This window comes from Indicator indicator, chromosome Z (genome assembly GCF_027791375.1).
Source record: "Indicator indicator isolate 239-I01 chromosome Z, UM_Iind_1.1, whole genome shotgun sequence".
Taxonomy (NCBI): Eukaryota; Metazoa; Chordata; class Aves; order Piciformes; family Indicatoridae; genus Indicator; species Indicator indicator.
The window spans coordinates 29,389,890-29,407,826 of NC_072053.1; positions in this window are offsets into that span (position 1 = coordinate 29,389,890).

Consider the following 17,937-nt stretch of genomic DNA (forward strand, 5'->3'; position numbering starts at 1 on the left):
ACATATTCATGCGTCATGTAGATTTGTTCAGTGCTTCAATAAGTGATAAATGGCTACTCATAGTCCACTCCCTGAGCTAACAGGAACAAAGCCACTCAAATTCTACAACCAATACAGTTTAAAAAAAATTAGTTGTTCTATATTTTTAAGAAAGCTACATTTACAGAGCAAAGTCTGAGTAAACAATACTGAACAAGATAAGCTTTGTGCTAGTTTGTGAAAAGTTTCTGAGTTATCAGACGGATTTCATGTTACAGTTCAAAGTGGTTGACAGGTCACTGGTGAGGACATCTCCATGCAGTACATTACAAGTGACAGGTAAGAGCTTGCAAAACATCCACAGGAACCTCCCCAGAGATTCTCCCTCTCAGTGAAAGTTAGCAAATAATCACATCCCAAAGAAGAGCAGTATGTTGCTGTGCCAACTGCATTCTATACTCATAACCAGTCATAAGCCAAAACGAGCTCATGGTCATGTCTGTGTATCTTAAAAAGCTGTCATTGTGACAACTTAATTAAATAATTGAAACAAAATGTGGAAGCTACTGAGTGTCAGAAGAAAATGCTTTCAGAGAAGACCAAAGTAAGAATTGAATGTTATAGTAACAGTTTATTTTTTCAGCATCTTCAGTTCTGGTCACTTGGTATCCAGGAGGTATCCAAAAATAAATGAGAAAGGGGAAAGGACTGCCAAAGTATTTAAAGATAGTGAGAATTCTACATAAAAAGGCATTTAGGAGAAATCATGATATAAGCTTTCTTTGTAAAAGTGGAAACCTATATACCTCAAACATACCCAGAACAAGCAGCCACTGAAATTAAAAGGCTGTGAACTGACAAAAAGTTGTTTTGTGATTTGCTATTACAAATGTAAAGTAAGTACTTAAAGATAAATAAATATCAATAATATTATCCTATGTCCAACATGAAAGTTTGTTTGACTTTCCATTTTTCATATTCAAGAAAATGGCCCTTCAAGCTGTATCCAGGTAAGGAATTGCTTTGACAGGTCCCTTTTTGGAAATATCTTTCATTTCTCATATAGAATACTGGCCTTTTTCATTGGCATTGTCTGCTTTCTTAGAAAAAAAATATCAAACCAAGCAAAAAAAAAAAATCACAACAAAAACTATGCAGGATAAGCAGAGCCAATATGCTTTGGCGTATTTATACGAGAAGAATACTGTAACCTTTCTAGGTATTGCAATGGAAGAGCATGAATTCTTTTCCTTTTTAAAAATTGGCATTTTTCAAGTTATTTGACAGGGAAAAAAAGTTACACAGCTTGTATTCTAGCCAACTGACCTTTAAAATGTATTTGTTTGACTATCAAGCACTTTTTAATAAGTATGGATTTGGCACTAGGCTCGTTCTTGCATAATTCCTGTTTTCATAATACAGATGATGGAGGTCAGGAGCTATTAAAGAAAAATAAAACCTTTACAAAGTAGCCTTTGTCAACAGCTGAACCACAGCTTTCCAGTTACTGAGTTTCCTGAGTCCCACCTTAATGCCAGCAAACAAAAGCACAAAGGAGTCCTTCACTCTCCCAGACTAACAATGAACTGGAGAAGATACCACTGTGTTGAACCTACCATCACTTCCCTCAAAAGGACTTAAGAGCTCAAACTTGACTTGCTCTTCTTAACCAGTATGGACATGCAAGGGAGATAAGAGTTTGCAAGATTAGTAATATCTAAGTGATTAATACTGTAAGTGTTCTAAATAAGGATGTACTTATTTACACTTCTATTTATAAACTGCAACAAAAAATATTCCATGAAAATTAGCTACTAGATTTATAGACAAATATTGTCAATATATTGATTGCTGCAGAATCTATAAAGACCAATGTGAGAGATACTTGATATTAAATCTTACTAATGACCCACGCAATAGGAGTGGGAAAAGATCTGTGTTTCATTAGAGTAGTAAGCCTAGGTAGTCAGCATAGAAGGCAATACCTAACCCAAGTAGAACAATTCTTACTTTAATTAAGGAGATTGTCTGCCTCCTCAATAGGAAAAAGTAGGATGAGTTTCAGGAAGGAAGACTAAAACTTTATGGACTGCTCAATATCAAATATCTCCCCATACACATTTTAAGATTCTGATTGAAAATCCACTCCTTTGTAAGCATTTTTACTAGTTAAGTTTTTCTACTAGTATAATAAATAAGTGGCTTCTAATTTCTAACACAGGTCTTTTGGCAGGGACATTGTTAGAAACTATAGTAGTAAATTAGATTGGCATGACTCTGGAATGACATTTAGACATACTAGATGAAAAATCTCCACTCATGTAATGCAGGAAAGCAGGCCCCTTTTTTAAGCTTCAACTCAAATATTACACATTTAAACCCTAGGATGAAGTCATGGAATCTATAACTATGTAAACATGACAGTCCTTACCTGTGAAACTTTGTTGGGATTCCAAAGTCTGCATGCCAAGAGAATAGTTAAACAAGGCAAAAATTAGGACACAGTTACAGTGTTCACAAGTGTTCACAGGAAAGCAGGAAAGGTGAAATAATTCAAGAGACTGCAGTCAGAGAAGCAAAGACCGGTTTGAGTTTTAACATGGGGGAAGCAAAGAATCCATGAGGTGGCAGAGGAAGAGCAGTCTTGTTACAAGGAGAGAGGTGTGGCACACTAATGTTGACAAATACCTGTAACCGATACAAGTTTTGATGCCTGGAAGAAGTACAGATCTCACTGGTGCTCTGGGGGAAAGCTCACCCATTAAGTGAAGAAAATACAGTTGGAAGCAGAACCTGGAAGTACATTCTTGTGCTTTTCAAGAGATGTGGTGCAAGCTTGGCACACAATGGAGGCTTGTCGACCCTACAAAGAATTGCAACATGCTGCAGCATGCTGGTTTGGTAAGATTAACAGGAAACTGCTCCAAGCAAAGGAAAACCAACGTTTCAGTGAAAACCCAAAGGATGATTAATGTGAGGCATTTCAGTTGTTACTAGCACTGAATGTAAGATCAAAAGCCATTATGCTCCATCTAGGGCAACGCTTCTGAAAAGCTTCCTGTGGCTTCAGGTTTGTCTGCAGTGCAAAAATATTGCTGTTTCCCCACCTTTATATCCAAGTACTAGGCTCCAAAGATACAGTGGCCCTATAGAAAGGGCACAGTATCTTTAAGATTCCCTAAAGATAGATGATATCACAAAAGAGAATTCTAAACATAAGGTGTTTCTGCAGCATTGAACAGACTAGCACTGCACTAAACATCAAAAGCTTTCTAGGATTCTCCCAAAGCATAGACCATGAATAGGCTCACTGCAAGAAGCATCCCTGAGGTCTCAGTGAAAGAGAAGGTGTGTAAATGGGGTGTGTAAAGAAATAGAAAAAATAACAACAACAAAAAAAGAACCAACAACATAATAGCAACAGACTTCACAAGTTTTGGTAACAGTACAACATACTTTAAAGAATGACTAAAGCATATTGGCAAATTCTGTGCACTTTATTGCTTATACACAGACTGTTCTAGTCATATTTTTTTTCATTAAAAAAGTGAAACAAAAATGCTGTTATCTCATTTGGGTTTCTTTCTACATGTAATAAGATATCATCCTTGAACATTCCCTGCAAAAGAATGGCAATTAGAAGCTGGAAAGACTTTTGTTTACACACGTTTGTCATCACCAGTTACAACATTAGAGTTTTTTGAACAAAGATTATAATGCCCTGGTTGAGATTTCAGGAATATGCCTTAGATTATATACATAACAGGATATGTATTCTTCATACTTTTTTAAGGCAGCTATGAAATAGCTGCAAAGCGTTCCCACATGCTCCCCACAGACACCAACAGACAACTGTGAAAAATAAATGGTGACAAAGTTCCTAATTTAGCCTCGAGTTTGTACCTCCCAAGAATATAATACTAATAATTAAAAAAAAAATGCACACAAAACAAAAAAGTAAAATAAATAAAAGAAACCCAAACAAAAAAAAAAAACACAAAAAAAAACCTACCAAAAAAACAAAAACCCAAGTACCCACAAACAACCCAAACCCAAGCCCAAACTAATTAATGAAGTTAAGATTACAATTAGCAGTGCTAAACTCTAAAAGCAATTCAAGGAAATATCAGTCCTGCTACTCTGATGAGTCCTAAAAGTGGGGTCTGGCATTGCAGATGCAGAAGCTTACTCATCACTCTTTCTTGAAACCCACAGCAGTTAAACCACAATTTAAACTACAGCACAGTATCATGAAACAAACAGCGTTACAGAAAACGTTGTCTGCAAAATATAGAAAGGAAAATACTAACAAGACTTAAAAAATTCTTGATGACATCTTATTCAATTTCCCTCATGTTCTTTAGATAGGGAAATGTATGTGGTACTAGTGAGACCATGGCAAGATTGCAGCAGTGGAAATATCTCTCATCCTAAAAGATAATACAGAATCATTCATATTTTCAGCCTTTTAAAGTATGCTTAGTGGTTGTGTTCTATTTCTCTCTTCAAATAAACTTAGATGAGATTTTATGAATACAGAACACTACATATTTCTATTATTGCTCATTGCAAATTAACATTCATTTAAAAAGTTATCTGAAAGACTCTTTTCTGCTTTCTGCCTTTCAGCATTTCTTCACAGTGAATTTCTGGATGTAATTTCCCTCCCAGTTTTATATTACCTTTTGTCAAAGATAAAAAACATGTCCTTGGTAGAAAAACATGCAGAAAACTGCAAGCCTTCAAAACCATCAATAGAAAGAAGCAGATGATGTTGGGCTTTCCCCCTCTCTGGTAAACCCCTAGCTACCCACAAGTAATTTCCAAGTCTTGTCTTAGTTTTCATTGAGTAAAGAGAACACCAGACTGAGATAGTCTCACAAAGGAATTCTTTTGATTACTCTCTTGTGCACTGGTTTAATTTCTGTTGCTCATAGACTAATGTATAAAGTAGAATTAAGCCATATTAGGCACTAATGGTGCCAGAAAATTCACACATGGGTAAAACAGGCATCTTGATCCCACAAGATATTTCACCTCCTTCCAATAACTTTTTTTTTTTTTTGGTCCAAACAATATCTAATGTCGTGGCTCACCTTTCTCCATGCACTTGTTTTTGACCCATTTTGACCCATCCTCTTTTGGTATTACCCTCAACAATTTAACATATTCTGCCAAACTAGCATAATGGTCTTATGAAATCTTTCAAGAGAAGAGCACGATGGTCTTGCTGCTCTCAGAGGCAATCAAGTGCAATCACAATCATGCAGGGAGAATAGGCTCCACGAGAATCAACTCTGGAGATAGAATTACAGAGATTATGTACAGAACCTGGTCCTTACTCTGATAAAAGAGAATGTCTGTTTGATACATCAGCATCATAAAAAAACCACGAGAAAATATGAGTCACTGCATTTATTATACGTTTAGGCAATTTCTTACATTTCAGTGACATAAAACTTTTTGGCAGAAGTTTGTATTAATAGCAGCTTTTCTTCCCTGAACAAAGATTGTTACATATATGGAAAAACCTTTCCCACCAAAAGCAAATACTTTGGAGAATAAGTGTTCAAAAAAAAAAATTGAATCACAGTTTGTGTCTTTCTCCTCAGTTTGAAGTCTGTGGATGACATTCAGCCTCATTTGTTCAGTACTTGTCTCAAGATAACGTCCACTCTGTGCTAAGCTTTTAGAATGGTATCAGTAGGTTGTTAAGCTTACTTTTTCCAATCACTGAAACAATCTACCCCTACCAACAGAGGTGGACACTTTTCCCCTTTTCCCTACATCCATGATATGCTGTGGCATCACTATCAAAATACTTCACCCTCACAAGCATTCCAGCAATTGCTTTGTCCAGGATGGTGGAAGGCAATATTCTTCTTTACTTTCTAAATAAAACCAAAATTGAAGTATGAATGAAATTCCTCAAGTAACACACTAGGCAGAATGCAAAAAACAGAGGGCCACATGCTCTCTTTGTTTAGCTATCAATGATATCAGACACCTGTTGCTCCTATGTGAAGACTACATATAGTGCACTCAAGCTGCATCACAATACCCTTTGCTACACTCCAATGTCAATAAAGCATCCCATGAGCCAAAGCTTCAGGGCAAAATTTTAATTTTATGCTATGAACTATTATTTGCACACTTTTAATTTTCTTACCAATTTTTGGTCCATGCAGGGCAAGAAAATGAAAGTTCTTACCATGTTGTCCTAAAGAATATTTTCCTTATCATGTAAAAATTTTTGAGGTGAGCATACCTCCTGCCTCCTTGAGTGCATAATACCTTCTCTTTCAACAGTCAGAGGTTTGTTTTGTTTTTTTTTTTTACTTCCTTTCAGTTATTTCATGGCTGAGTACTCCCCTTATCATGATTCTTGTGTCAAATTGCTTTTCCTCTATCTTGAAGAAAATCTCTTTATGCATGTATTTCATACGTAAATACTGAGAATCAGAGAAAATTTCAGAATACAAAATTTCTTTTCAAGACTTTCATTTTCCTTAGGTATATTCTAAGGTTATCACTCTTCAAGAGATGGAAGAATCTTTCTTCATTTACCTCTTAAGATGTAGGATTATTACTGCCTGTCTTTGAATGTTTACATTTCGGGTTTACTACCATTTAGCAATTTAAATACATAAGCCAGCTCATCAAAGACATGTTAGACAATACTCTGTAAATTGGATTAATATCAGCCAAAAAATTCTAGTTAGCTAACCTCAAAAATCTCTTTTCTTCCAAACACATATTTGATGTCACTTCAATGAGGAGAAAGCCATAGATCTGAGTTAGGCAAGCACTGATAACAGGCTTAACAAAGAGCACAAGAGAAGGGCTTCTGAGTAAGCCAGAAACATGAGTACATCTCCATGGCTCCTGGCAGGCTTGCAAGTTGCATTGAAAGCTATGTTTCTTCACCATTATCACATCAAAATAAATTTAGCATATCGCCAAATTTAAACTCTGCAAATACTGCAGGGTGGTTCAGTCTTACATAAATACAAGAGAAAAATACCAGCTTGAATTTTCCTTTTTTCTTTTAATTTCTTTTTTTGTTTGAGGCTAGCTTATCTACACTTTCATTACAGCAACAGAGCAACATGCACACTTTCTGAAAACAATTAATCACAAAAGGAAGGAGACAAGCAGTCCCCTGAAAATGGCAATTAAGAAGGATTCAGTTCGGACTTAGCTTTTATGTGGCTGAAACTGTGCATAATGATTCCCACCTTAAATAAGAACAATGAGCCTGCCAAGCTTTCTCATTCACCCCATCTCTGAATTCAAATTTAATTTTCATGATGTCAGACAGTAGTTTTCTTCATTAAAAAGAATTTGAAAAATGGACAAAACTGGATGAAAAATACAAATAATATCTCTATTTTCAGTAAAGAAATTGCCATGGTAGTGCTAGCCTGACTTACAACTGAATTTAAAGGTAAGGGGGGGAACAGTAATAATCTGCTTATATTATAAAACTGATAGTATACCTAAGAATATTTTATTCAACCTGGATTCGAGAGTCTAAACAAAAGTGTTTTCTTAATGGAACCAGGTAACAATATTATTTAAAAGTTGCAGTGTTTTTCAAAATTAAATTGGAATAAATTTTATTTTTATTAACTAAATCTTTCTAGATCAGTAAAGAAAATGTCTTTATATATTAAAAACCAAGCCTATTCTTGTCTTTACTTGCACATTGACACTGAAATAGTATACTACTTTCTTCTTGTTTTGATTCCATTTCCTGACACAATAGGAAACAAAACCTAACAAAAAAAAAAAAAGCTTTTAGACACCTGTGAAATGAACAAGCGTATTGACTAGAATAAAGCATTAGCTATTTTATATCAACAATTATTTTGCAAATATTTTGAGTATGTTCAGGTACAATAAAAACAAGACAGGAAAACTAATTTGAGAAACCAGACAGTAAAAGAGGATGCCCAGCACAAACCTTGATTCCATTGTTTTCCTTTCCCAACTCCAAAAAAACAAGCACTATCATGGTAAGCACAAACGTCACTATTCCATGCTCAGATGATCTACACATCATCACACTAGTGATGATGGTGATTTGCATTATTAAGAAAGTTATAAAAGGCAGCCAACAAAGGAAAATTTGAGCCTATTTGAATCTAAGGTGGAAAAAAATCCCCATCTTAATATTCTGTCCTGGTAACAAGACTAGCTGGAGTTAAAGAAACTGTGACACGTTTCCCAGATAAGACAAAACAAAGACTTCACAGGTGAGCCTGTAGTTTCAGGAAGTCAGACCTGATATTTACAGTTCACTTCATATTCCAATTAAATTAAAAAAAAATTAAATTGTAGCCTTCAGAAAATTTGAAGTGTGCAATAATAACACGTTATAGAATGTCCTGTTCCCCAAACCTGAGGTGAGCATGGAGTACTCCTTCCTTTGGTGCATATGATGCAATTTTTCCGTGCAGATCTGCACAATTGCTCTCACATTTCCTCAAGTTATATAAGCCTCTTGTGCTGGGTTTGCATGGTGAGGTTTTGGTAGGGAGGAGGGCTATAGGGGTGGCTTTCATGAGAAGCTGCTAGAAGCTTCTCCTGTGTCTCACAGAGCCAGTACCAGCCAGCTCCAAGAAGGAATCACAGAATGTTAGGGGTTGGAAGGGGCCTCCAGAGATCATCCAGTCCAACTGCCCTGCCAGAGCAGGATCACCTACAGTAGGTCACACAGCAACACATCCAGGAGGGTTTTGAATGTCACCAGAGAAGGAGACTTCACAACCTCTCTGGGCAGCCTGTTCCAATGCTCTGTCACCCTCACAGTGAAAAGTTTTTCCTTATGTTCACATGGAACCTCCTATATTCCAGCTTGCATCTGTTGCCCCTTGTCCTATCACTGGGCATCACTGAGAAGAGCCTGGCTCTATCCTCTTGACACTCACCCTTCACATATTTATAAACATTAATGAGGTCACCCCTCAGCCTCCTCTTCTCCAAGCTACAGAGACCCAGCTGCCTCAGCTTTTCCTCACAGGGCAGACATTCTACCCCCTTAATCATCTTTATGGCTCTGTGCTGGACTCTTTCAAGCAGTTCCTACCCCTGGCCAAGGCCAAGCACATGAGCAATGTGATAATGTAGTTAATAACAAAAAATGGGGGTGCAACAGCAGCTGGAGAAGAGAGGAATGAGAATGTAAAAAAAACAAAAAACAAACAAAAACAAAACAACCAAACAACCATGCAGGCACCAAGGTCAGGGAAAAGGGAGGGTAAAGAAGTGCTCTGTGTGCCAGGATCACCTCACGTTAGATCAGGTTGGTCAGAGCCACATCCAGCTTGGCCTTAAAGACTTCCAGGGATGAGGCTTCTACTACCCCTCCTTGGGCGACCTGTTCCAGTGTCTCACCACCTTCATGGTGAAGAACTTCTTCCTAACATCCAATCTAAATCTACCCACTTCTAGTTTTGCTCCATTCTCCCTATCACTACTGGAAACCCTAAAATATCCCTCCCCAGCTTTCTTGTGGGCCCCCTTCAGATACTGGAAGGCCACAATAACGTCTTCTCTCCAGAAGCCTTCTCTTCTCCAGACTGAACAGCCCCACTCTTTCACAGTCTGTCCTCATAGGAAAGGTGCTCCAGCCCTCTGATCATCCCCATGGCCCTTCTCTGGCCATATTGGAGCATGTCCAGATCGTTCTTGTAATAGGGGCTCCAGAACTGGATGCAGGTGGGGTCTCACCAGAGCGGAGTAGAGGGGGAGAATCACCTCTCTCAACTTGCTGGCTATGCTTTTCTTGATGCAGCCCAGGATGTGATTGGATTTCTGGGCTGCAACTGCACACTGACTGCTCACATTGAGCTTTTCTGTTTCTTGTCCTTGAAGAGCACAATGCAAATGTCCCAGTGATTTTCAGACTAAATAGTCTAAATTGGGTTTAATAGTTCCAGTACTCATGGACCCAAGCTGATTAAACTCAGAGCACTGGTCTGTGCATCTGCTTTTGCTTGTCTTTGTTAAAAGAAAGCTTATGAAATTGAAGATTTGCTCTCAAATTCCACATAAAGAATGTGCTGTGCAAAAGCCACTGTGCTAACGACAAAACATGCTTTTGAATGAGAGACTGTTAAGACAGTACAGTCAGGTACTGAAGCGGTAGAAAGCATCATAAAATTATAGTTACTCAGCAACATTTATCTACTGTAGTTTTTCTTCTGCACACCCACTAGGTTAGGGTGTAACTACATAAACATATACTAAGACCACAGCACATCTAAAGGATTCAGTAGCATTTTCAATTCAGTAGTAACTGGACAGAAACAAGAACAACATACACTGTTGCTATTTAACATTAAATTGGGTTCATTGTCTTAATACCTTGGCTTTCCTATGCTTCTGCCAAGAATAAACAAAGTGTCCTCACTAACATAGCCAAAAAGGACAAGCTATAGCATTCTTGTGACAGCACACTGATAAAGGCTTCTCTCTCAGGAAAGCCTTCCATTCGAGCAAAGTTCTTATTTTTTATCTCTAACTGAAGAACACTTTGTAAGATAATGTTCTGCCAGGCCTTGGGGCGGTTTGTAACTGCATTTTGCAAAATACAAACGTAGCTGCTGTTGCTCCAAGCTGATCTTGCCCCCTTGAAAGCAAATGGGGGGAAAAAAAAAAAAGGAAAAAAGAAAAAGAGGGTTTAAAAGGGAAAAAAAAAATCAGTCTCTCTTCTGAGGCTGATTTTCACTTGCAGCCTTGCCACTGTCAGAGACAAGGAATATGTTTTTATCAGCTACTCCAATTTTACTCAGAATATTGTCTCACCACAGTGAATTTTTCATGTCTGAAAAACAACTTCACAGTGTACAAAAAATACAATAACAAAAAAACATCATCTTTGCAAAGTTCATAAAGCAGGCTGGCTGAACAAAAAAGGCAACTTGTTTTCTTAGTTCTCAATGTCATCCTCAAGTCATTTAAAGCGTGTTCTATTCCAGAAGACTCAGCTGCAGCCTTGGCAATGCTGTTATTGCATATTCATTTCTACTGTCTAACTAGATATAAAACTACTACAGAAGATTGTGTTCAAGCAGAACACAGCAATTACATCAGCTACTGCTGAGTTTGCCAATTAAAAATGAACTTAATTCAGATAGCCAGCCAGTTTAAAATGACTACCACTATTTTTGACAATTATAATCTGAATCATTGAATGCTTTGGGTTGAAAGGGACCTTACTAAAGGTCATCTTGTCCAATCCTTCTGCAGTGAGCAGGGAAATCTTTAACCAGATCTGGTTGCACTGAGCCCTGACCAACCTGACCTTGATTATTTCCAAAGGTAGGGTAATTCTGAGCACTTTTTTGGGCAACCTGTTGCAATACTTCATCACCCTCACTGAAAAACTGCTTACATATATCTAGTCTAAATCTATCTTCCTTTAGTTTAAAACCGTTACTCCTTGTCTTGTCACAACAGGCCCTTCTAAGAAGCCTGTTCCCCTCTTTCTAATAGGCTGAAAGGCTTCAATAAGCTCTGCTGGAAGCCCTGTCTTGTCCACACTGAACAAACCCATCTCTCAGCCTGTCCTCACAAGACAGGTGTTCCGTCCCTCTCATCATTTTTGTGGCCCTCCACTGGACCTGTTGAAACAGGTTAATGTCCTTCTTGTGCTGAGGGCTCCAGAGCTGGACACAGTACTCCAAGAGAACTCTCACCAGAGTGGAGTAGGGCCCTTAACCTGCTGACCACACTTCTTTTGAATCAACTTATAAAGTTGATATATCATCAAAGAAACCACCACTGATCATTCTACTATTGTGATAAAACACAGGAAGAGCATTTTAAATTGTGAGCCAATAATTTGTATTTCTGAGCTGGTATTGGGGATGAACATTGATTTTCCTGCACTCCAACTTTATTATTAAGCATCATAAATTAAAAACAACAACAAAACCCCACTCTCTTTTACAGAAAGGGAAGAACACGTTTTATTCTGATGGACTTTCAGGAAAAAGTGACAAAATGTTTCTCTGTTTTCCCCACCTTCCTCCACACTTTTTCTTCCCCTGCAAGAATGATTTATGTTATTCAGACACACCACTTCAAGACATCATTGTGAACCTGAAGCGTGTAGCATTCAAACAGAAGTTTCATGTGCTTCTTTCTTGACATTGTTTCAAAGAACTACACAACCAGCTCTGGAAATATCATTCCTTAATGAAATCAGAAAATAAGTATTTTAGTATATCAGCATGACTGACATTTGAGACAATTTGTAACAATTTTACTAAGCTATAAACAACATTCTTACTACATAAAGACAAGTTATATTGAGATATTTAAGCCACACATCCAAGTACAACACAGTAATATCACACCAACTCTAATTTGCAGGAAGCTTTTTTAACAATCGTCTCTACTCCTCACCTTTGAGCATGCTTTGAAAAATGTTACAATGCTGACCTCTGCTGGGTAATAAATTACCAAGCATCCGGAGTGATACACAAAACATTAAATAATTATCAAGTAGGAGGAAAGGAAAGAATTTTTCACAGGATCTCAAAATATCTTGCATAGATTTCAGCATCAAAAGGACATGTTATTCTTCAGTTTCTTGCAACAAGATAGCAAATATAGAGTGACTCATTATAACAAATAAGAAACTAACGATGCCACTCCTCATTCTTCCGTCAGTATTTGATACAAAATTAGTTCCTCAGATTCTGAACGTATGAGACTAAATTTAAACACCACCACATAAAATGTGAAATCACTTAGCAAATCTTATTCAGGCACAAGGCCAGAACCTCACATTAATACTCAGGTTAAAAAAGGAAACAAAAGAAAGATTCGCAGACATGTTAACATATATTGTGCATTTTATTCACCTGTGGACTCTATCTAGAAGTGCCAAGGTCAGTCCATCCTATCTTCAGCAGACAAGCTCAGGAATCATTGAAAGAAGCTTCTCTCTCAGGCACTGCTAAAAGTTTCAGAGAAACTTGCAGTGATTTAAACAACAGTCATAGAGAAAGCGTAAAAAATTCAGAGGAAGAAGCTATAGACGGCATTAAGTTAGCATTAAGACAAGATATACTTTAGGCTGCTTTGGATGTTTAAGAGTTGTCTTTCCTAGATACGATCAGTTCAGCACTACATAACCCCAGGTTAAAAAAAGACCGACACTAAGACATACAGTTTAAAATACCTGCTTAGGCCATAAAGCAATTCCAGGCAAAGCAGCTGCAGCACACCAGAGTATACCTCACTCTCCCTGACTAGAGTGCTGAGCAGAGCAGAGCGATTTTCATTACCCACAGAAAAAGCTGTGCCCTGGCAACTCAAAAGATGACACCCCTTTGCTTATACTCAATGGGGTTTGGCTGAAGAACAAAAGTAACAAATGCTGTTTTCTTCAGCTGCCTCAGAAATCGTGAAAGGAATGACAAATCAACTGCTTCACGTTACTTTCTGAATATCAAGCCTGACGCTAAGGAATTTGAACAGACTTGTGACTTGTGAAAATCCATAGCAAGCATAGACTGAGAGGCCCTGAGATTTTGTCTGATCTTCCATATACTCCTTATACTGCCCCTCTGCTCACCCTGCCCTAGGCTCAGATTCTTCTGAAGACACCACAAAAAGTTTAAATTTGTCACATTTCCATCAGTCAGTACCTTCAAAATAGAAAAAAGTATAAACATCAACAACAAATCAAAACACATTCAGCTCCATCTTTTATCCACTGAGAAAGTCCCTTCTCAACCCAAGTCTTTGCTCCTTACCAGTATAAGTACTTCTTTATATGAATGCACTCCATAAGATAATCAAGTGATCTTCTCTTCTTGCGTCTCATAAATGAGACTGATGTAATGCAAAATCCCAGTTTAAAGAGTAATTCCAAATACTGATCTTGCATCATCTAGTTTTATAAAAGCTGCAAAAACTGCAATGTTTCACTGTCAGTCAGTCAGTACTGACTACAGAGGTCACACAAGATGAGTCAGCTGATTTTATGTAACAACCTCCAATTTAGACCTTCAAGAACCACATTAGCCCTTTGCCTCAGCATAACGTCAGGAAGCCTTTGTTCACTGTGGTAGAGACCTTATACAGAGCTGTAGTTTTCCAGAACATAGTCTCCCCTCCACTTTTTTTTTCTCCTTCTCTTTAACATGACCTATATTTTTTGTCCTCAGACATACTATTTTGAAATGACCACATTTGAATTAATTTTCAATTTATTATGGAACCTGCAGTGTTCCATATTAATGCCTCTATTATTACTGAACAGTCTAAAACCACAAATGAGATTAACTAACGATGTTAACAGTGATCTTTGCATTTGTTTTTATGTCCTCAAGGAAAATGCTGGCTGATAAGAGAACTTAGTATCAATTTCCTGGGGAAAAAAAGAAGTCAAAAAGAGTATCTACATCACAATACCCTTGTCCTACATTTAGGCATTTCTTAATCACTTAAACACTAACTGACATTATCAATGAATAATTTTATCATATGCTATTAAATGAAATGCTATAAAAAGCCTATTGAACTTGTAATTTTCAGCCACATCCATGGCTCCGTCAGTACTACCAAGGACTCCATAAAACACAAATAAGAGGTAAGTCTATGGTCAGTTTACCTACATTTGCTATATAAATATCCCACCTTCACCGAAAAATTTTCAGCAATCAAAACCTGACACCTTATAAACTTGTTATCTCTACCAAAAGCAAGTTTGTCATGCAAGACAATATACTCTCTATAAAGAACTAATAGAAGGTATTAATCTGATCCAGAAGTTCCTGTTTACAACAGAGACAGAGGAGTCTTGTAAAACTTTATTCAAGTAAAGGGACAGTCCACAGGACAATTCTCTGTGGGGTGTCTCAAATTGCTGGAAGGCACAGCTTCCCTTTTATCCTAAATTCCTGGGTGCAAATTTCCCTATCCCTTTCCCCACTGGCTAAGATACTTAGGATTTACAGTCTTTCCTGAAACACCTACTACATGTACCCCTTCACATGTAACCCCCCTGCATCATACGTCATATGTTCATTTAAATTATGTTCCCCACTTCTCTGGGTGCAGAAGTTAATATTCATTAGTCATTCTGTCCTAAAAGATCAGAAGTTCAGGCTGTGTTCAGTGTCTGCTATCTTCAGACAGCCCCCTACCGATTTTACAGCAAGATCCCAGGTGAGGACCTTAGCAGGGGCCCTTAGTGATTTACATACACATAGATAAGGTGAACTATCTGGTTCTTCCTTTGCTATTTCAACTCCCCCTTAGCCCATTCTTCCTTTGTAAAGGCACTACCAACTTTTAATCCCATCACTGTGCTTTAGGTTTTCTCAGTAAAATTCTTCTTTAGTTTGTCCACTGGTTTTCCCAGGTTTGCCACCAGACTAATACCATAAAGAAGATACTTGAAAACAGAGCTAAAAACTTGTACAAATTCTAATCCTGTTTTACAAGTGCTGTTTACCTGAAAAGACTGTCACCTCACACTTCTGCTTCAAGCCTAAAGAACTGATGAAAATACTCATGTTAATGCATTAGCTGATAAATTACACCGGCAGTTCCAAATCAATAAAATTAATTCAAGTGTACTTACATCCTTACAGAATGGGGTATCTATGAGTCAGTGGGTTTAACATCTGAGAAGTTTGCATTTACCTAGAGGTACAAAAACTAGAATAATAGGTTTTGAGGAAACTTAAAAAATTTTTCTATAGAGATGATGCAAGTCACTTGAGCTTACAGTCTCCGTGAAAGAGATTCTCCTCTTACAAAGTAAAACATTTTTAGAGAAGAAGGGAAAAAAACTTGGTTTGTTAACATACAACCTTCCTCACTTTAGTTCTTATTTCAACCCAGCAGAGTAAGACAATATCACCAGATTTTACCTAAACTTCCTACTATATGAAGGGGATTAACATCCATCTGAAAACAGTTTCAAAAAGTAACATCAGTCATCAATCGTTCTTTACAGTCATATGTGTAAACAGATGATATCAAAATCCTGGTAAATGAAAAGTAAGTTAAAGTTAAAGAGATTTCATACAAAATATGCAATTAAATAATCTCTATATATTAGTAAGAAAAGATGGAAGCTATTAGGCTAAATAACATCAGAGGACCTAAGCAGAACTAGAGACATGTAAACCAGAAGGTTCTCCAGATGATTAATTGTTAAAATTTAGGAGCTGGAGCAAGCTGCATAAGGAAAGAAAGCAATATAACTATTAGCAAGAAAGAGCAATGTTAAGCAAAGATCTGGCTCTCTTCTGTGAAAGACCTTCTATTGTCTGAAAAAATTTTCAGTGATAAAGTTCTGAATAGACAAGGCCTGCCTAGCAACCACAAATCTCAATAGCTGATGATGGCCCTCTACCACTTCCTTTCAGGAGCTCCATGCCAGACCTGTTCTTTGCAAATCAGTCGACAAAAGGAAGAAATAAGTTCTTGGTGAGTAGGATTCTGTGTCCTCCTTGAGCTGATTTCCCTAAACCACTGCAAATGCACCACGGAGAGGACTAGGATTACACTGGAAGGGGTTCATGCAAATCAGCACCGCCTCCCTTGTGTGAAGTGGGGAGGCCACCCCACAATGGAAAGGTATAAAGGGACAGCAATATTTGGGTCCAAGTGTTGCATCCACCACAGAAGACCTTGCTGGATGTACACCCATCACTGAAGACAACTTAGATTCTGTTAGATGTCACTGGATCCAAGAGTGATATCTTTCTCCCCTTTCTTCTACTTTCCTCTTCTCTCTTCCATTCACTTCATCCTTAAGGCTCAGATGACTGAAAGCTTCTTTTAATCACACAAATTTAACTGCTGCCCAGAGTTGGCTCAGCATTCCAGTTATAACTCTTTGCTGAGAATGGAATCTAAGTACTGCCCTTCCTTATTGCAGAAACGCTGGAGGAAAGCTGTCAAAGATATATTACTAGGAACCAGTAGGTCAGGAGAAAGGTTATGTTCAAGGTAGAGTGGAGGAAAACAGATTGCTCTGCTAGGGGCAAAGAACTTAGCAAAGAAAAACCAACTCAAACAAACAACAAAAAAAACCCAACAGCATAAAAAAACCCAACAAACAAAACCCACCCACACAATAGAAGTTTCTACTCAAATGTCCAAAAAGCCTAACAGTACTGTTACAACTAATGGCATTACACTCTAAGTTTCAGTACTAAGGTGTTAAAACAGCATTGTCCAAATTTAGCATGAAATAGTTTATACTTACATACAAGCTTACAGGTATTTCAGATTCTCCCTGTCAATGATAAACATTGGTCTAAGTATACAGAAAAAAGCAGGTGGAACACCTTCTACCTTTATGGAGTCTTCTACCTGATATACTTTAAAGAAAGTCAGCCAGTATTCCATTTAGTCAGTCTTTGCAGAAAATAGCCACTAGGTTAAGCAAGAGACTATTTGGGCTTATGGTCTTCACATTTCAAGGGAAATTTCTCTTTTTTTCACAGAATCAATAAGGTTGGGAAAGACCTCAAGGATCATCAAGTCCAACCTGTCACCCAAGACCTCATGATTAACTAAACCATGGCACCAAGTAAAGCCAAGAAAGCCCATGTCGTTCAGTCTTGGCAACATCAGGGCTTTCAGACAGAAGACGAAATTTTTGAAAGAGTTAATATCAGAACTGAAGTTTCTATTCCCTTCTCAGCAATTTAGAAATTGATGTCAGAGATCTCTTAGGGTAGGTTTCCACTTTTATGCAAGATTTGATTTCCAAACAGCCTTACTCATTATTATACTTAATAAACTAGTACTGTAACCAAATCATTATGTGAGTAGTCTAGTCACAGTCAAAGTCTGACACAGACATACAGCACATACTATGACACAGTTAAAAGGTTATGACACTCTTGAAGACCCAGAACAAAAGGTAAGAAGTAGCCTTAAACTATTTTTAATATTAATTTTAATATTTCC